This window comes from Pelodiscus sinensis, chromosome 2 (genome assembly GCF_049634645.1).
Source record: "Pelodiscus sinensis isolate JC-2024 chromosome 2, ASM4963464v1, whole genome shotgun sequence".
Lineage (NCBI taxonomy): Eukaryota > Metazoa > Chordata > Testudines > Trionychidae > Pelodiscus > Pelodiscus sinensis.
The window spans coordinates 58,992,161-59,008,795 of record NC_134712.1 but is presented as its reverse complement, the minus strand read 5'-3'; positions in this window follow the sequence as shown (position 1 = coordinate 59,008,795).

Here is a 16,635-nt window from a genome sequence, read left to right as displayed (position 1 = left end):
CGTTCTGACAGAGTGTTGGCACTTACACTTTCTGTCTTGGCTGAAAACAGAAGATCATAGTCATGGAGAAATGAGCTAGTCGGATTTGGGGTCCGGCTGTCTTTTGGGTGAAGGAGTAGCAGTAGTAGGAAGAAAGGAATTCTATAGTAAGTTCCCTTAAGCCTAACCCTAAACATTTCCTTTTACCTGCTACAACAAGCATCATGGTCTTACCAACACACAATTTTTATCCACAACTGTCTCCCTCTGTTTTGTGTTCCATCAGTTGTACTTCCCTACTAAAAATGGTCAAATTGCAAACACTAAGGCTACGTCTAGACTGCACAGTTTTTCTGGCATCCCGGAAAAACTGTTCCATATCCAGGAAATGTGTTTGCTCTTCCGCGTTTTTTTACAGAAAAGCAAATACTCTCTTTTGGAAGCCCTAAGAGGAATAAGGGGGGCTTCCAAAAGAGGGTTTTTTTCTGACATTTGTCCCTGTCTAGATGGGCCAAATGTCAGAAAAGCCTCTTTTGACAAAAGAAGCGGAAAAAGCTATGCAAAATGTGGAGCACATTAAGCGTAACTTTTTCAGCAAAAAATGTTGCCATCTAGACCTATAAGTGAAAAAGCAAAAATATATGTGCTAGTTGTCTTTTGAAAATATCCCACAAACCATAGTTTGTCACAACTTGATAAGATTATCCTTTTCTAATCAAGAGAAGCCTAAGATAGGTCAAGGGATTTAAAAATGACAAGGAGTATATTGGTGGTGCTGTGTGGAAATTTGCACAGTGCTGTGAGGAAATGTGCATGGTGTTTTCCTGTAATATGCCTCACTTGCATTAGTATTACCAGATTTATTCACACTTAAAAAAATAGATAGATAGATAGATAGATAGATAGATAGATAGATAGATAGATAGATAGATAGATAGATAGATAGATGTTGCATGATCTACTAATAAATGGAAGACAATCACAAAGTAACTAATTTCAGGCACATAGCTTTAAAATAGAAGCTAACTATCATTTTAATTTACAATTATCCAACAGTAAGTTAAACTATGCCCCCACTCACAATGAGACAATGGATTGTTGTGCAGTTTCACTAATTTAAGGGGCATGATTACATTACACAGCAGATCGATGCAGCCATGGTTGCTCTTCCAGGGTTCGATTAGCCAGTCTAGTACAGACCTTCTAGATCAGTGTGGCAGGTCATGTCTAGCCCCGCCCAGTTCGACCCTGGGGGTCGAGTCCTTCACAAGCGGGCACTGAGGCCTAGTCTCTTATACACAGGTCCTGAGGCCTAGTTCCTCACGCAATCTGTTCCTAGTCCAGGATCTGGGAAGCAGGGGTAGGATGACCCGGACCCACCCTCTCCACTGGGCCCCAACCCAGGGCCCTATCAGTGGTGAGTGGTTCCCACCACTGGCTTGGTGGGGAGTTCTCCCTGAAATGCGCCGAGCCTGCCGGGGCTTTTCCTGCTCCCCACCCTGGGTTGCTTTCTACCCTAGCCCCCTGGCCTGTGGCAGTCCCACCTGTAGATACAGATCTGGCGGCAGTAGCGGTATCGGTAGGCCCAGCATCGGGTGCACCGACAGCATCTAGGAGGGCTGTATGGCGCAGTTGGTGTTGTGGTCGAGCTCAGCCCAGGGATGATAGCGGCACGGTCTGCTGGTCCAGCGTGTCTTGCTCCAGCTGCAGTGGCTGTGGCTCGGGTGATTGGGCAGTAGCTCCTTTTCCTCCAGAGGCCAGCCCCAACTGAGCTGCTCATCATGCTTTTATACCTGGGCTGCACTGGGAGCATGCCCAGCAGGGCTGTGGGGGAGGGGGGTATTCACCCAATAGGCGTGTTCCTCTCCCCCTTATTCAGTGCAAGGTTGACAGGCCCTGTCACAATCAGACTCAAAGATGGCCCCATGAACACTGATAATCCTGCTCCTCATGAGGCATAAGGGAAGCTGATGGGAGCATTTACTTCCATTGGCTTCCTGCTGCGTTGACGGTGTGGAAGTGCAATGTAAGATATGTCAACTCTAGCTACATATACTAACAAAACATGTAGATGGTATCATGAGCTTTCGTGGGCACAGCCCACTTCTTCAAATGACCAGAGTGTTGGATATCCAGGACCAAAATAAATAGCGGAAATGGGAGGGGGGGATGGAAGAAGGGAAAATTGGGAGTGGGAGGGAACAAGAAAAGGCAGTGGATAAAAAACATATCAAGGGAAAGCCGAGTCTATAAGCACCTAAAAGACTAGATAGTCAAAGGGGGCAGATAAGAACCATTAATTAGCAAACAACAGAGTCAGAAAATACATAAAGACTGATGAAACATCTAGATGGTATCATGAGATTCTTCAAAGACAAAGAACCATTGTCGCCCTCATTGTTTGATAGGTAGGTAATGACCTAACCATCCAGGATCTTTGTTTAATCCGGAGATGTGATAATTGAACGTGTGAATGAGCTGAAGCTCCAGTCCTTCCCTGTGTATTTAGCTCCTGTAATTGGTTTATAACAAAACAGCCACTTAAAGATCTGTTAATGCATGCCCAGAGAGATTAAAGTGTGCCCCCACAGGCTTTTGTATGTTTCCTTTACAGATATCTGATTTGTGTCCATTATGTCTTTCATGTAGGGACTGTCCAGTTTGTCCAATATATGTTGCAGTGGGGCATTGCTGGCATTTGATGGCATAGATTAAATTACTGGATGTGCAGTTGAATGAGCCTTTAATTTGGTGGCTTATGTGGTTGGCGCTAGTAATAAGTTTGCTTGTATAGATATGTGGGCAGAGTTGGCACCGTGGTTGATTACAGGGATTGATTCCTGGATGTTTATGATGTAGTTGTATAGCATGGTTATTGGAAACAATATGTTTCAGGTTGGGGAGGTTGTCTGTAAATGAGAATAGCCTTTCCCCCAAGGCCTCTCACGGTGAGGGATCATTTTCTGAGATATCTTGTAGATTGTGGATAATGTATTGAAGAGGTTTGAGTTGTGGACCGTGGGTGAACACAAGTGGAGTTCTGTTATTTTCTCTTTTGGGTCTGTCTTGAAGTAGTTTATGTCTGGGTACTTTTTTGGCTCTGTCAATTTGTGTTTTCACTTCTCCAAGTGTGTATTTCAGTTTTAGGAATGCTCTGTACAAATCCTGTAGGTGTTTGTCTGTGGGATCGGAGCAAATCTGGTTGTATCTTAGGGCTTGGCTATATACAATAGATTGAAAAATGTGTCTGGGATGGGAGCTGGAGGCATGGAGGTAAGTGTAGCAGTCAGTGGGTTTCTGGTTTACCTTTTCTTGTCCCCCCCCTCCCAATTTTCCCTTCTTCCACCCCGCCCCACCTCCATCCCCTCCCCCCCCCACACACACACAGACTCCCCATCTTCCCTATTTCTTTTGGTCCTAGACATCCAAACGTTCCAGTCTTCTGAAGAAGTGGACTGGGCCCATGAAAGCTCATGATACCATCTACATGTTTTGTTAGTCTATAAAGTGCTACCAGACTATTTGTTTTTTCAGTTTACCTGTACAGACTAACATAATTTATGTAGCGGGAGTTATGGATCTTAGGATATGTCTACACTACCACCCTAGTTCGAACTAGGGTGGTAATGTAGGCAAGCGGAGTTGCAAATGAAGCCCGGGATTTGAATTTCCCAGGCTTCATTTGCATAAAGCTGGGCACCGCCATTTTTAAATGTCCGCTAGCGCGGACTCCGTGCCGCACGCCTACACGCGGCACGGACTAGGTAGTGAAATGAGGAGTAACGGTAGTTCGGACTAGGAAGCCTAGTCCGAACTACCTAGTCCGTGCCGCGTGTAGCCAGGCAGCACGGAGTCCGCACTAGCGGACATTTAAAAATGGCGGTGCCCAGCTTTATGCAAATGAAGCCCAGGAAATTCAAGTCCCGGGCTTCATTTGCAACTCCGGTTGCCTACATTACCACCCTAGTTCAAACTAGGGTGGTAGTGTAGACATACTCTTACTTTGACCTTCCCATATAATGTAAACCAGACCTAAGAGAGCTGAATTTGGCCAGATATGTGATTTTGACCAGGTATAGGTGCATATAATCTTACAGCAAAGGGAAACAATCTCAGGGTATGTCTACACTACAGCACTAATTCGAACTAATTTAATTTGAATTAGTTAATTCAAACTTAGCTAATTCGAACTAGTGCGTCTAGACCTAAAAACTAGTTCGAATTAGCGTTTTGCTAATTCGAACTAGCATGTCCACATTGAGTGGACCCTGAACCAAAGTTAAGGCTGGCCGGAACCAGTGCCAGCAGGGTATCAGGGTAAGACTTAGAGCGTGGAGCTGCTGTCTCAGGCTAGCCTAGGGTTGTGCTTAAAGATACCCGACCTCCATCCCGGACAGACAGTTCTCAGGGTTCTCCGCTTGCTTGTCTACCTCGATGAGGGACAGCAAAGCAGTCCTAACTTGAAGTGCCGTGAGTGCCCACACTCAGCACATCACAGCACTCAGCCACGAGCCTGGCTGCACTTGCCGCAGGCTGCCATCCGGGGGGGAGGTCAATCGGGGGGCTGCAGGAGAGCTTCTACCCCGAGGAGCCTGCAGAGCCACCCCAGTCCTCCTTCCACTTACCCCTCCCTAGCCCCCCTTCCTGATGTAAAAAATAAAGGACACCTGTGTTCAAAAATAGAAACTCTCTTTATTTAACAAAATTGGGGGTGATGGCGGGGGGGATTAACCTCTGGAGAGACTGGGAAAAGGAGGTGGGAGAGGGGAAGAGAGAGACTACACAGCCCTTAATTCGAACTACTTAATTCGAACTAGGCATTAGTCCTCGTAGAATGAGGTTTACCTAGCTCGAATTAAGCACTCCACTAGTTCGAATTAAGTTCGAAATAGCGGTTTGCATGTGTAGCGCCTATTAAAGTTAATTTGAACTAACAGCTGTTAGTTTGAATTAACTTTGTAGTATAGACATACCCTCAGTTTCTACTATGAAAATGTATGTCTACACTAGCCCCCCTAGATCAATCTAGTGAGGGCGACCAAAATTGCAAATGAAGCATGGGATTTAAAGCCCTAACTCGAATTAACTAGTATTAGCTGGTATTCATCCTGCGATGAGGTTTACCAGCAAATTCGAGTTAGGGCTTTATTTCAGAATCCCGTTTCACTGCCATGAGTAGATGCAGGCAGTTACTTCGGGCTAGTCAATTTCTAAAATGGCGACCAGCTGGGAACATGCAAATCAAGAACAGGTTATTTAAATCTCGGGCTTTATTTGCAATTCTGGTCACCCTCGTTAGCCTTCCTTGATCAATCTAGGGGGCTAGTGTAGACATACCCTAAGGCCGTGGTCACCAACAGGTCGATCGTGATCGACCAGTCGATCGCCAGGCCTTGACCAGTCAATCGCGAGGCGTTCGGGCAACCGCACCCCCCATTTCCCCACCACCCCCGAGAAGTCCCACTACCTACCTCTAGTGTAGTACCAGCTTCCCGCAGGGTGGACAGAAGTCCTGTCTGAAGCCCGTGTCACTTCCGGGGGTTCTGGAAGTGTGCGGGCTGCTCCCCTCCCACAGCTCTGTTGCATGCTGGGGGAGGGGGCATCGGCCCTGAAGGAGGAGTGTGGAGGCTTCCCTGCACCACCGGCGCCGGAGGGGTGAGTTGAGCGCAGGGGTTTCCCTGCCCCACGGGAGCGGGGGTTGGCCCCGGGGTTTGGCCACGCTGTGGGAGGGGAGGGAGTTGGCTGGGCCAGGCCAGGCTGTGCTGCTGGAGGGGGGTTCGGCCCCGGGGTAGGCGCCCACGGGGGTTCGCCGTGCTGCAGGAGGGATTGGCCAGGCCGGGCCAGGCCGGGCCAGGCTGTGCCATGGGAGGCAGGTTTGACCCCAGGGCAGGCACATGCGGGGGTTGGCTACGCTGCGGGAGGAGAGGGGAAGGGGGGGATGGGCCGGGCAAGGGGGATTTGGTCCCGGGGCATGCTCCCATGGGGGTTTGGCCCCGCCATGGGGGGGCGAGTTGGCCCCAGGGCAGGCACGTGTGGGGTTGCCCTGTGCCGCGGAGGTGGGAGGGGTCGGGCCCGGAGGAGGCATGTTCTGGCTTCGCTCGGGGGGCGGAGGGGGGAGAGAATCCTGTGAGGCGGCAGATGTGGGGGACTCTCTGCTGCCACTGGCACCCTGTCCTCTGTCCCCACTCCCCAGACCCCACTCCCGTCCCCAGCTACAGAACTCTATCCCCACTGGCACCCTGTCCCCTGCTGCAGAACCCTGTCCTCTGCCCTCCCAGCACCCCGTTCCCTCTCCCCTGCCCCCAGCCGCAGAACTGTCCCCACAAAATGTATAATTATAAATGCTTCGTTTTAGATTTAAATAGCATGAATAAAAAACAGACCATTTATTTCATAACTATAAACACATGATTTTAATTTTATATATCGCATAATTTAAAAATAAACTGTTTATCAGAGTGTGTAAGTAAGGGCTGGGGATAGCAAGTGATGGACAGGAGGAGAATAGAGAGGGCGGGGCTTCCAGGAAGGGGCGGGGCAGTAGATCTTCACCTGTTCTGAAATTTAAAAAGTGATCTTCAGTGTAAAAAGGTTGGAGACCACTGCCTTGAGGGAAGGACTCAATTTGACTTGCAAAGAGCTGACTGTCTCAACTCAGGCATGGACAATGGAGAGAGAGAGATTAAGTTTAGGTATGGAGATATGCAGCCAGGGCTTTTGTTGTTTTTTACCCTTTGTTCTCCAAATGCTACATCACTTTGGGTAAATGAATAAAGAGTTCATTGTTTTGAAAAAGTTGGTTTTAGGTCACTAATCAGCTGATATCAGGCTGAGAAAACAGTCTTACAGATGCCAAACACAACCGGGCCAGCATGATTAACATAGTTGAGAAATCTGGGGTTACCATCCAAAGATCAAAACCACAAGTGGTTGGACTGTGTGCAGCACCCAGAGGGAGAAGGTGATGAAACCGGCACCCAGAGATAGACATATGACTCAAGACAGACTGAAGGGGGCCTAAAGAGAAAGTGCAAACTTGCAAATTCCATATGACACTGCAACAGGTTCATAGGTTTAAAATGCCCTCTATGGTTCACAGAAGAACTAAAAACTTCAAGAAATTATTTTTCAGGTTTGACAGCGGTTTTGGTCCCAGCCTCCCTTCCTCCACAAGAAGAATCCCTACAGCACCATTTGGCACTTATTGTAAATAAAAATTTCAGGTGCAGCACTGTATCTATGTTCACAGAATACATGAATCTTCATAAGAAGCCTTTAGGGGTAAATAGATGTGGAGCAGAATTAAGACAAGTTGGGATCCTGATCATACCTTTGCAGCAGTATCAGTGGGATCTTCCAGAGCAACAGTGGCAGGCATTGCTCTGATGGCGGTATTGAGGTAAAGTAGCTTCCTCCCTTACTCAAAGGCCTTTCGCACTTCCCTCCACTGAAAGTAGTCGGACTCGGAAAAACCCTGCTGCATCAATTTACACCTAATTCAGAATTTCAAGCTTTTCTTTTCAGCCATAAAGTTCTCTGCAAAGCTGCAGCATTTCTAGAAGGATCAGGAAGATGTGTGGTGAGGCAATGTCCTCTCTTACCCCAATAGTATGTTGGCTCAGGAAAGGAGGATTTCAATAGGTTTCCAAATTGACTGTTTTGTATTTGAGTGAACAACAATCTCCTGACAGCTTTGATTCAAAATTTCAGCATTATGTCACTTACTAAAGTAGCAGACACATCATTATCCAGCTCTAGCAGGTTTTGTGACATGATGAATCACTACCAGCCTAGCGTATTTAACCCATTTGTTCCTCTTTGTATATTCTGGATGAGATCTGCCCAGAAAACTGCTGCCTTGTTTGCATAACAATTTACCTGAATCATTAGAAACCCATTTCTATTCAACTCTGTGGATGTCTTAGTCCTTATTAAGCATTACTCTTCTAGTGCTTTACAATAGTCAAATTGCTTTCTACACCAATTCCAATCACGACACACTCTGAGGTCGCATCTCCACTTGCCGCACCAGCGATCAATTTTCTGGCATTCAATTTAGCGGGTCTAGCTAAGACCCCCTAAATCAGATGCTGAGGGCAGCTCCAGTCGATGCCAGTACTTCTCTCAGTCACAAGGAGCAAGGGAAGCCAACAGGAGTGTTTGTTCCTGTTAGTTTCCATCTGTGAAGACAGCACCAAGCTCGGCTTCAGGTAACCTGACTCCAGCTACATAGTCTATGTTAAGGTCTATGTACCTTAACCCAACCTTCCAGAACAAGACCTGGCCTTTCCCCCCCACTTTTCCTAATGAAGAAATGGAAGAAGAAGGGTTAAAAGCCCGAGTATCTAAAATGTCCACTGACTTCAACTGGTGTTGCATTGGATCAGATCTTCTGAAAATCAAACTATAGAAAGACACATTCCAATAGAGTGGTAAAGCTGCAAGTGACTATGACCTGGGCATTCTTGATTTCTATCGCTACGGTTATTCTTGTAGTGCGGCCTTCCTGTGACGTTCACTCTCCACATTAACCAACCATAAAATGAAACCACATTTGTTATTTTTGGAAAATCGTACTTCAGCAAGGATGGAGTGGATGTTTTAGATACCAAAGGCTGGCATGCAGCCACAGTTTAAAAGAATTTACTAGATATGCTGGATATCATACAAAGCCAGGATAATGCTGATTTTTTTCTTAAACTGCATTTTTCACTTGTGGAAATACCAGCTTCATAGCTCAAGAATTGCTTAAACTAGAGATGAAGTGTTCTCACATTTGGCTTTATCAAGCCCACCGATTTTGAATAGGGATGCAAAGGTTCTACGAAAGTGCCTGAAACCTCCTATTCCAAGTTTGTCCTGCTCATTTGTGGCATTATCAAGCTAAATAAATCTCCATGCCCCTGTGATCTAACTTTTGTCCACACTCTTGGACTGAGACCATTGAAACAACACATACTTGGCTCAGAATTACTAATCCACAGAGCACATTGGAGTACACAGTCAGTTCCCAGCATTGCTAAAATGCAAACAGGAACATGCATTTTTGATGCAGGAGGAAAAGGAAGATGGTGTATTTTATGTTACATCACTAACCACTTTGTTGGCACTTTGAGACAGAAAATCTGTTAACTGGGTCAACTCACAGGGAACAAAAACAGTGCAGGGTCCTTTCTGTTAGAAATGAGCTGAGGCGATATGCTGACCTGGATTTGAGGTAGGATTAGGGATTGAATTATGTCTAGGATTTCAAGGCCCTGATGCAAAAAAAATCTCTTGAGCACTTTCAAGAGTTTGCAGAAATCTTGTGAGATTCAGCTCCCTCTTAATAAAATCTGATATTTTGGCTGTGTCTGAACTGTGAGAATGTGCCATGTCCTGAAGAATGAGAAAAGGAAAAATGTAACAAGATGTCAGAGTACTTTCCAACAAGAAAAGAGGGAGAGGAAAGAAGCAGCCGCCAGTTACAGAATGGCCACTTTAGGACTGTTTGACAAATTTAAAGGGCTAGCCACAAAAAGGTATGCAGGAAAGCTCCTGAAAAGATGGCAATTCTCTATTAAGGAGCATCACCAGGGACCAGGCAGTCACCAAGGAAGGTGCTTCTGTGGAAAGAATTGTTTCTGTATTGTGCATATTGGAAAATAGGTCCCTACCATATTTAAAACTGTCCTAGAATCAAAACTGAAAAGCGAGTTCTAACCTGGAGATATGAACCTTTCTCCTTGAGTCTCTAAATTCAAAGTGACATCACCAATCTTCTGTAGTCTTATCTCCTGCTAGAGTTACTCCACTTTGTGTAAATTAAATGTACATGGGGCCAAAGTGAGAGACTGGCTCTACAGCCCAATGCCTAGGGCACTCACTGGAGATGTAGGAGATCCAGAGTCAGTCAAGAGAAGATGAAGGATGCCCAAGATCAAGAAGCAAAGGATTATACAGATAAGAAGACTGACATCTTTAAACTCAAGAGGTAAACCCTCCATTTGGGAAACTGAGGTAACTTGTGGGACAGCATGAGGAAATTTTGGCCGTCTCTATCCATGCTGTCCCTCTCCAATGGACAGAGGACCTTCTATCTCTAGAGTTGTCTGACTACCTTCTCAAACAGTTTATATCTGTCATGCTGTAGATAGTGACACAGCATGACAGATATACAGAAATAGTATTCTAGTCGGTACACAGAAATTTGTCTGATTCTATCCGCTAAGTCAGGGGTAGAGAACCTTAAATCAGTCAGGGGCCACACATAAAAGTGAGACAAAAAAAGCCGTCCAAAATACAAAAACCCCTCACTGACATGGGACCTGAGAAGGGGAAAGATACTCCCCATATTCCCCTAGCACACCAGAGCCTAGTGGGGTCCAGGCTAGTAGATTTTGTGTGCTCCAGCCCTGCAGAGGGGCTGAAGTACCAATATAGACTCCCCAATACTTGGGAGAGAGCCCTGAGCCTTGGAGGCTGGATCAAGGAAAGCCGGGGGCTGCATCAGGCCCACAGGCCTTAGGTTCTCCACCCCTGCACTAAGTGGTGTTGGATCCCAAAGACATAATGATAAAGTAAGATCCAATGGAACTAAATCACCACTTTGTGAAGCTTGAACTAAAAATTCATGTAAATTGCATTGTTGTTTTGTTTTTTTTTAATAGTTTTGGGGGTTTGGGGCAGGTAGCAATATTTTGGAATCTTCTTAGAAGTTAATTTCTCTCTCTTGCTTTTGAAAAACATTAGTCAATTACATGATACATATGGTATTAACCTTATGTTATGTATGTTCATACCAGTTTAAGTAATCTCATTTAAAATATTCCAGTAAGAAAAGGGATTATTTAAAAAAAAAAAAAAAAAAGGGGGGGAAGGTGAATTGGAAGGAGAAAAACTTACTGTGAGGAATGTGTAGTCTCTTTGACTATTTAATAGATAAGAATGAATGTTGCTGTTTAACTAGATCCAGTCTCTGAAATATCTAATTAAAACTGATGTGCTTATTTAGTTTCCAATTCATCACAGGTGGGCCCACATTAATGTGAAAATGAAAGTAAATTACCAGCATTTGGCAATCTCACTGAATGTCATTCACATTATTAGCTGAAATCTCAAAATGCATTTTAAAATATGGTTCATAGGTAGTGCTGTGTCTCAAGCAAAGCCTTTGGTTTCCAGCTTTTAATATTTTACCTTCATATATCAAACTGAACTTTACTGCAGAAACGGCTAATTAATGTACATTGTATGAAATGTAAAATCAAAAGTGCTTTTTGGCAGAACATTCAGGGGAAGTTTCACGTAATTTCTTATCACTAATGTCACCCGGGAGTGGTTGTTTAGACTCGCCCAATTCTTGCTTCCCCCTCCAACTAGAACCTCAACATTTCAAAACACTGAATGGTAAGCAGATTTCAAGATTATATATGAGAATGTTTCCTCCCACCACTTTTCATTTGCCTTCAAACCTTTATGGAATTCATGCACATTTTTTTAGATCCAAAATCTTTTGTGCTCTGATGAGAATGTGTTTTCCTAGCTTCATGACTGTACAATAAAATGAGACAAATAGGGTATGTCTACACAGCAAAGTTATTTCGAAATAACAGTCATTATTTCAAAATAACTTTACTAGCATCTACATAGCCAAACCACTATTTCAAAATTAATTTGAAATAGCGGCACGCTTATTTCAAATTTGGTAAACCTCATTCCACAATGAATAACGTCAAATTCGAAATACGTATTTCAAAATAAGTGCTGTGTAGATACTTATTTCGAAATAGGGGGCTTCCAGCCTTCCCAGGGTGCCCTGGTGGCCACTCCCTCCTCCCTCCCCAGAGCCCTTAAAGGGGTTGACTCTGGCCACAGTGTCAGTGCCAGCTCCAAGCCTGCCAGCCCAGAGCCAGCAGTCACTGCCCCTGACCCAGTGGCCCCAAAACATGAGCCAGCAAGCCGCTGGCAGCCAGCCCTCCACCACTCCCCAGGAGCAGTCTGCCAGCTCCCAGGAGCCTGCCAGGGCCTGGAGAAGGTGGGCGCCTTCCTGGTCCAAGGTGGAATCATGGACCTTATTCAGGTTTGGGGGGGATGTCCCCAACATCCATGATCTCTGCACTAGATGGAGGAATGTGTCCGTCTATGGCAGGATAGCTGCCAGCCTGGCCACCAAAGGCCACATGTGAACCCAGGAGCAGGTTTGTATGAAAATCAAGTTGGTCCGGCGAGACCCCAACCCTGAGCTTCTCCTCTCCCTTCTTCCCCTTGCTTCCCCCTTCTAGGTTTCCTCCTTCCCTCGCCTGCCTCCTTTCCCCACTCTCACCAGAGTTTCTTCTCCTCCCTTCCCCTCCCCCCCATTTTGTTAAATAAAGTCAGTTTTTGTTCATAAAAATACATGTATTTTTATTTTACATCAGGAAGGGAGGTTAGGGAGGGGTAAGTGGAAGGACATGATGGAGGAATGAGGCACAAGCCCCCAGTGGGGCAAACCAGGGAGACTGTTACTGCCTGCAGAACGTGCTGCCAGGCTCGCAGCAACATGTCCACAAGAAGCACCAGACTGCCCAGGGGCAGCTCTGGCTCCATGTTGCAGAGTGCTGTGATGTCCCAAGTGAGGGCAACCAGAACATACAGAGACAAAATGTTTTGCTGTCCCTCATCGAGGTAGGCAAGCAAGAAGGGAAACCTGAGAACTGGCTGTCTGGGGGGGTCCCTTTAAGCACAGGCCTCAGATTAGCCTCAGGCAGCAGCCACACAAAGTAACTCCTGACCTGATGCCCTGCCAGACCTGGTTCCGGCCGGCCCTAAATGTGATTCATAGAATCATAGGACTGGAAGGGACCTCAAGAGGTCATCAAGTCCAACCTCCCGCCCTCAAGGCAGCATCCTATCAGTGTGGATGTGCTATTTCGAAATAGAAAAATGCTATCTCTAATGCATCTACACACAAAATGCATTTATCTCGTAATAACTTATTTCAAATTAACTATTTTGAAATAAGATATTTCGAAATAACGCTGTAGTGTAGACATACCCATAGAGCAGTGGTCCCCAACGTGGTGCCCGCAGGCCATTTCTGTGTCAAGTGGAACGGGGTGTACCAGTAGTTCGGATTAGAGAGCCTAATCCGAACTACCTACTCCGTGCCGCATATAGCCGCGGGCACGGAGTCCGAACTACCGGGGCTTTAAAAATGGCAGCGCCTGTTAAGATGCAAATGAAGCCCGGGATATTTAAATCCCAGGCTTCATTTGCAACTTTGGTTGCCTACATTAACCACCCTAGTTCGAACTAGGGTGGTAGTGTAGACATACCCTAAGAGATACACACTGATGCAAAGCCATGTATATATGAGGATTGGAACAAGCCTTCACATACAGTTATTTTCTTTCAAATTTAAGATCCTCAATGGATCAAGTATTAGTGGAACCATAATGAATGATAACATTGTCAAAACTAAAAATTAGTGTTTGCAAAAAAGATTGAAAAGTCCATAATTTCTCATTCTGTATGTTTTTAAAAAAGGAATGAATATTTTTATTTTCCAAAAATGAAGAATTCTTATTCCCAGTTTTTAAACCATTTTCATTCTCCCTCACCTCACCCCCATTTCCATTTTGCCTCTGAAAAAGGGGGAGCAGAAAGGAAAATGAAAACAAAATGAGAAAATTAAAAACAAAGTAAAAACTGAGATTTTGTTTTGTTGAAAAACCCAGCACATTTAGGGGGAAATATTTATGTTTTGTCTATGAAAAATTTAATTAAAAAAATCATTACAAGTATTTTGGACCCCAAAAATTGAATTAATTGATTAGTTCCCAAGAATCAAATATACTGGTCTTTCCTCATATATACCACTAGATGCTTAGGTTGAGCTCAAGCTCCAGACCAGTCACAATATGAAAGCAACATTTATTCATCTATTTTTATGCACTAGCAGAAGCCCACCAGCACTGATCTGTGGATCCAAACTTCGAGAGTCACTCCCAGATGCAGTATAGACATACTCAAATGGATGGATTCTATCTCTTAATGTCTCCACTGGATTATACACAGTATCTCAGCCTACAGTGGAATGAATAAACCACTTTTCTCCTCAGGTCAAGTGATTAGATGAGGGATCTCAAGTCACCTGCATTGACTGAGACCTGTGAATTCAATCTTCCACTAGCTAAGGATCTAGAACACCCACAACAGCTGAACAGGCCTGTGCTCTAAATCACTCTCTAAAACAACTAAAGGAAAGAGGGAGGAGCAAATGAGAGTAAATGGAAGAGAGTGAGGAAACATACTGAAACTAAACATGCAAACGAGAAGTCAAATTGGAAAAAAATTCCTTGACACTTTAGATAAGAAATAAAAATACAGAGAAGGGTGAGATATTACAGACAATGAAAGCAATGCAAGGGGAGGAGAATAGGAAAGAGAACAAACAAGTGAAATGTGGGATATTATTTGCTTGCTTGGGATATTTTGGATCATCCTCATTTTGTTTTGTCAGTTAAATCAGATTCTTTCACAAAAATACAGCAAGACCAACCTGGCTAGAGGGCAAGATATGCAGTTTGAATGACAACAATGCAATGAATTTTTAGGTCCCTGCATTGTATAGGCTCCAGCAAGCAAAAGGAGGAAGAAAAATTCACACTACTACAGGCACTGACAGGACACTGATTAGGGATTAAGTTTTCTTCAATACTGTCTCCACCCAACCACAGAGTGTCATTTTGAAGAATCATTTGCAGTAAATGAAGGAAGAGGAGGTACAAGGCCAAGAAATTGGTGGAAAATAATAAGAAATAAGTGCAGTAGTTTGATGAGGGTAATAGCGTTTCTAACCCGTGTCTTACTGCATTAGGTTTCCCATGAAATTATTTAAAACAGCAGGGAATCCAACATCCCCACATTATTAACCTCTAGGTTGTGGAAGAAAATCAGAACATTATTTATGTGTCTTAGGCAGCAGGTGAACTTGGAGTTCCAGACTATGTTAGAGGGAGGTACAGCACTCCAGGAACACTGCTTTCTGTTGATAAAGAACAGCACACTAGTTAATCTGTGATTCAGGACAGCTGGAGGTGATCTTTCAGGCCAAAGCCTTAAACCAGGGGTGGGGAACCTCTGGCCCCCGAGGCTGAGGGCTCCCCCAACATTGCGGAACCCATGCTGGCGCTCGAGGACCCCACCATCCTCCTGTGTGGCTGGAGCACCCAAAATCTATTAGCCCCTTCCCCAGCCTCTGGTTTCTCAGTTGGGGACCATGTCAATAAGGGTGGTTTTTTTTGGTTTTTTTTTTGTTTTTTTGCACTTCTTGCTTGTGCATAGCCCCTGACTGATGATTTTTCTGTGGGTCCGGAGCCCCTGACACAAAAAAGGTTCCCCACCCTCACCTTAGACAGCAGGTTGCCCATCAAGTTTTCCTTTCTCCTTTTTTTGTCCAGTTGTACAGTGAGCATGACAGTCTAATTCATTCTGATAAAGGAAATACATAGCATTGGTGATAAACTCTAGTATTGGGACAGTTATTGCAGTAGAGAGATACAGATGTGAATAAAGTAACTGTAGTTCCAATGTTCTCAAACTTCATTGCACTGCAACCCCCTTCCGACAACAAAAATTATTACACAAACCCAGGGAGGGGGGAACCAAAGCCTGAGCCCTGCTGCTCTGGTGTGGCAGGAGACCTGAAGCCATCTGGCCCTAGAGTTGGAGCTGAGGCCCCACCAAGTCTACTCCAGCCATTAAAATGGGGCTGCGAACCACTTTGGGGACTCAACCTGCAGTTTGAGAACCACTATTATAGTTTTTTTTTTTTGCATTAGATTTGTCATATTCATAGTACTTTTAAAGAACATAGTACAATCATTAGAGCTAGTGACAAACATTTTTTTTTGGATCAAACTATAGAATATTTATGAACAACCAGAAACACCAATACAACAAAACTTTCCAGAATTGGGTTTTCAAAACTGATTTTTTTCTAATCCTACAATGGCGAGAATTTTTATCATAAGTGACAATTCACAAAAAATGAAGCACGAAACAATATAGGTCACCAGGTCTAATCATATTTACCAAGTCAGCCTCTGAAATTATAATATCCTCAGGACTATCCATATTATCAAATTATCCTTCCTTTTTTCTAGACTGTTTGTGAAATATTTTTTACAACATTTTCCTAACATCTTAATTATCCTTAAGAGTAACGTAGTTCAGCAAGGTAAAGCACTGCTATAGTAATATCTAACAAAAAGTAAATTCCAATTTCAGTATTAAAAGTTTGTTTGACATTCTTGGCTAGAAAAATAATATGGTTTTCTTCATTGTTAAAATGTCTTCCTCCAGGGAAACTTTTGTGACTTCTCTATATTTCAAGAACTTACATTTAACATGCTACAAAATAATAAAAGAATTTTTAAATAGATGAAAGACATTTAAATGTTAAAGATTTTTTTGAACATTTTTATAATGGTTTATTTTTGATCTTGTATAGATCTACATACATAAATTAATGGCAGCTCTGAATTGCAAAGCTAGAAACGCAGAGATGGGCCTTAGTGGCATCATAATGAACAGCTGTTTGTGGAGACTATGCCTTCCTCAAAACCCAAAGGAAGACAGGGAATGCTTAAGTGTTGCCTGAATATTCAAAAATATTTTAAAGACTAAATCTTT